Here is a 5391-nt window from a genome sequence, read left to right as displayed (position 1 = left end):
TCCCCACCAAAAATAGGTATCATGGCTCCTTTCCATTTTCTCTAATCTCAAAGATTTGAAAAAATACTTGCCTTGTTATTTTAATTTATATTTCCAGATTACTAGATATTTTTTTTTCTATTTTCAATGATTTATTTATGACTTATTTGATTAAGATCTGAAGCTGTGAACAGTAAACTCTACCTTGTGCATTTAATTTATTCTGTTTTCCTTTCTTTTCATCAATCTGGACTTAATTAAGTAAGCAAAATGAGAAAAACTTTAACATCCATTAAATAAGGTATTTACTATAGAAATAAGGTTTTATATCATATCATGAATTGTTGAACAATAAGGGTCCAAATGAGAAAGTTGAAGTATCAGAGGAAAAAACACTAACTTACAAAGTGGTGGTTCAAACCCACTTGGAAACCCTATGTAAGATCACTATGAGTCAGAACTGACTTGATGGCACTTAACAAGAGTCTGAGTTAATGACATCATAGATATCAGTGGCAATGCAACCATTTGCTGTCTATTCTTAAAGCAATTACAAAGATGTACTGTTGCTTTTGGTATAAGGCTTGCAAAGACTGAAAATACACATCCTGGTTGTATTTGGTGCATAGATTCCAATATCTATTTGTTACATGTACTGAAAAAAATGTAGCTCTGTCTTGTTGTTTGCAGAAATTATAGCAAGGGGGAAATGATCATTCTAATTGAGATAATGTGTGTTTACTTAACGTTTTCAAGACAACGCCATGTAATGTTAAACATAGATTCATTAAATTAGGAATACAAAGACTATAACTGGCACTCAATTGATGCATAAATAGTTTCAAGTCACCGATATTTATTTTGAGTGAGTTAAATAATTACTCAATAATCTTTTTTATCCTGTGATGTTTCTTTTGGCAAGCCCTTAGTCTCTCCCTTTCAAGTTTAGATTTTAGATTCTGTTTGTAGATTTAAATCAATTGGGATGTTTGTTTCTGCATCACTACTTCTACTATTTTCTTTCAGAGGGCAAAAAAAGGAATGGTCATGGCAATAAAGAATTATATTTCTGAAGCCACAGTACTTGAACTTCTCTCCTAGCAAACCAAAATCCTAGAATATGAGGGACAAAGGGAACTTAGAAGAGTACTTGGTCCCTCAGTCTTATTACAGATGAGATGCATAGATCCAAAAAGGCAAAGTGATTTTTCTGCAGATAGATAGCACACAAGGATACAGGGTCAGGATAGCACAGGCTGCAGGCTCCCAGAGCAATGCCTCCCTTCTTCATACCTCTGCTAGGTCAAGGAGGCATCTCTCATGGCCAATTGCTGAATTTTTTCCCAAATATAAATCTGTATATTTACTAGATTAAAAGTACATAATGTAATTTTATATCAAGATTTTTGTTAAATATATAGTATTGTTTTTCTAGTTCTTTCTTCTACTGTTTTATATCATAAGTATTGAATATTTAATGGTTCGGGTGACAGTACAGTATACTGTACAAATCAGCACACTTTAAAGTTTGACGCTATTAAGAATTTTACTGAGACAAAAGGCAACCCAGAAGATACGGTCACTCTGTGACTAGATGGAGGATAAGATTGAAATACAAGTAAACCAAAGAAAATAAGCAAAATTTGAGTCATACATATCTCTTTCATTTAGACCTAGCTATATTTTAGGTGTTATTACTAAATATATAATACTTATATAATATATAATACATAAATATACTATATTTAATATATACATACATTAAATATATATATATATATTTAACACTGGAATATCTTTGATTTTTTTTTTTTAATCACTAAAGGATGTTTTCCAGTAAATAAATAGTCATGCACATTATCATTTTAAATTATTGCTTTGTTATCACATTGATGTTATCTTTGTAAGAAGGACAAGTCAGAAGGCATATTCTTTGCTTCGGTTTGGCTGGTGATGTTTAAACAGAAACCACAGTGTGTATACAACTGTAGTCTGTAGTCACCCCAACTTCTCAGGGGTCAAACATACAACAGTGATGCAAAAAGTTCATGGAAAAATGGAATGAAAAGAAAATGGAATTTTTCCATGAACTTTAAGAAGTCCCCTCATATATTATCTTTGAAAAGTAAATAAGTAATGTCAAATACTACCTTCATTTCTACCCTTTTACCAGTAATTGCTCACATAAACAATAGGGCTTAGGTCTAGACAAGCCAGGCAGAGACATCAACCAATTGATGACACTATTCATAAATATCTATTACCACAAACTTAGCACATCTGCCGAGTATCAGCTTTGCTCAATAATGTGGTACAGTTGTTATGACTATAGTGCTTAAGGGCTTAAGAAGATGGGCAGAACAAAGCAAACAGATCGATAATTTTTATAATCTTAGATTTTAGAACAACAGCAAGGATAGTCTTTATGGAATGATCTGCCTGGAAGAATAAAACAGCAAATCTGTACAAATCTCCAGACTTGTATGTAAATTTTGAAAGGCAATTATTATGTAAAGGTCTTCTTATTAGAATGTTGACCATTATTTTGAATTGCTTCTTCCTGGTTTAGTTAGGAGAAATGAGGTGAAACTGGAATAAGCCCACATTTGTAAAATGTAGATGTACTGGAGATAACTGGTGTGGGAACATTTATGGTTGGCACCACCTAAAAAATGAATTTCCTTCTTAGAAAACTAGGGCAACATGCACGTTACATAACAATTATTCTCTATACCAACAGAGCAGAAAGTGATGCTGCCTGACTCAAAAATGGTGGCCAGTGGCTCCCCCTTGAATGTGTGTGTCACTCTCCCTGGTACTAACAGTAACCCCTCTTCCCATGTCAGGCTCCTGGAAAGGTTTACTACACTTATTTTGAGTCTCTCATTCTAGACCTTTGACTCATAATCTTTTCCATTTTAGTTTCCATTCCAGTAAACCACATTTTACAAACTCGGGTCTGTTCAGATTTTACTGTGTGGCTATAAATGAACCAGTTAGAAATGGCTCAAAGTCCTGTTTTGTACAATAACAAAATAGTATATAAGGGTCATGGAAGCCCAAATATTCAGAAAACATTGGTTGTATCAGCTTTTGTATGCTGGACCATCTATTAGGCACAGTGTAAAATAGAAAAATGAGTCAACACAAGTTTGAACTTGAATGATTCTTTCTGAACTGGGAGAAAAGAATGCCTCTGTCTCAAACATATGGTATAAACACTATTTAAAAAAAAAAAAAAAAACAAAAACCCATGAAATGGTATTATTCAAACACCAAGGAATTTAGACTAGGTTATGTTCACCTTAGTCGTGAAACTGACATCTTTGCTTTTAAAAACTATAAAGAGGTCTTTTGCAGCAAATTTGCCTAGCGCAATATAGTTTGATTTCTTAACTACTGCTTCCATGAGTGTTAACAGTGGATCCAAGCAAATAAAAAAGTCTTTGACAACTTCAACCTTTTCTCCATTTATCATGATGCTATTTATTGGTCCAGTGGTGAGGATTTTTGTGTTCTTTACACTGAGGTGCAATCCATGCCAAAGGTTGTAGTTTTTCATATTTATCAGTAGGTATTTTAAGTCCCCTTCATTTTCAGCATATAAGGTTGTATCATTTACATTTTGCAGACTGTTACTGAGTTTTCCTCCAATCCTAATGCCATGTTCTTGGATTATATGTTCAGCATACAGATTGAAAAAGTATGGTGAAAGAATACAACCTTGGCACACACCTTTCCTTATTTTAAGCCATTCAGTGCCCCTGTTTCTGTTAAAAAACAAAACAAAACAAAAAAACTGCCTCTTGGTGTATGTACAGGTTCCTAATGAGCAAAATTATGTTCCAGAATACCAATTCTCCGCAATGTTGTTCCTAACTTGTCATGATCCATATAGTTTAAAGCCTTTTCATAGTCAATAAAGCATAATTAAACATTGTTATGGTACTCTCTGCTTTCAGCCAAGATCCATCTGATGTTAGCAATGATATCCCTTGTTCTATGTTCTCATCTGAACCTGGCTTGAACTTCTAGAAATACTCTGTCAATGTATTGTTGCAGTAATTTTTAAATTGTCATTAGCAAAATTGTATTGTTTGTGATATTAATGATGTCTGATTATTTTTGCATTCTGTTGGGAAACCTCTCTTTGGAATACGTAAAATCAGAGGCCGAGTACCTCTCTTCCAATTTTCTTGGCATAGATGAGTGAATGACTCCAGTGCTGCATTAGTTTGCCGAACAATTTCTATTTGTAGTCCATCAATTCCTGGAGACTTGTTCTTTGCCAATGCCCTCAGTGCAGCTTGGACTCTTCCTTCAGTATCATTGGCTCTTGAGTATATGCTACCTCTTGAAATGGCTGAATATTGACCTTTTTTTTTTTTTTGACTCTGTATTCCTTCCATATTTTTTGGTGCTTTCTATTATTCAATATTTTGCCCATAGAATCCTCCCTATTGCTAGTCGAGGCTTGAATTTTTCTTCAGTTCTTTCAGTTTGAGAAATGCTGAGTGTGTTCTTCCCTTTTGTTTTTTTAACTCCAGGTTTTTGCATATTTAAGTGTAATAATTGACTTTGTCTTCTCCAGCTGCCCTTTGAAATTTTCTGTTCAGCTTTTTTACCTCCTAATTTCTTCCATTTGCTTTAGTTTCACAGCCTCTTTTGACATCCATTTTGACTGTGAGTAGGACTGGAGTTTTAATAAGAACATACAAAGTGAAGAAATCATCAGCAAAAAATGCAGAGAAGATTTTTTGAGAGAGAAATCCAAATTAGGTTCAAAAGAGTTTGGACATGTGTCTTAGAAGGATAGAAGGTGATGAGACCAGATCATTGAGTCCCTTGAATATACAGCAATAAATATGGACTTGGTTTTACAGAAAAATTGAAAATATTTTTGATCATGAACATAGGACACAAATGTTGTTTATTAACCTACATTGTCCCACATATTCACTTTTCCTTGATAGTGTCTTCTCTAGCTAGCCATTTTGCCTTCCTGTCTCTTCAAATCAACATGTAATGAGACCTCCTCAGTCTGGACTCAAAGGAAGTGTAAGCTGCGGATTTCCCTCTTTTGCTTTCAGTTAGACCTATAGGTATAGGGTGTCAATTCTAAATGCAGTTCTGAGCTTTTAGACTAAAATATCCACTGCTATCAAAGTCAATTCCAACTCTGAGCCACCCTATAGTAACCCAAAAGAACTGCTCTATAGGGTTTCCAAAGCTGTAATCCTTATGAGAGCAGACTGATGCATCTTTCTCCCACAGAGCAGCTGGTGGGTTTAAACCACCAACCTTTAGAATACCAGAAGAGCTTTCAACCACTGAACCACTTGTTGTTGTCAGGTGCCATCGAGTTGGAACCAACTCATAGCGACCCCATGCACAGCAGAACAAAACAATGTC

This window comes from Chrysochloris asiatica, unplaced genomic scaffold (assembly GCF_000296735.1).
Source record: "Chrysochloris asiatica unplaced genomic scaffold, ChrAsi1.0 scaffold00196, whole genome shotgun sequence".
Lineage (NCBI taxonomy): Eukaryota > Metazoa > Chordata > Mammalia > Afrosoricida > Chrysochloridae > Chrysochloris > Chrysochloris asiatica.
Note: the sequence above shows the minus strand (reverse complement) of the source record.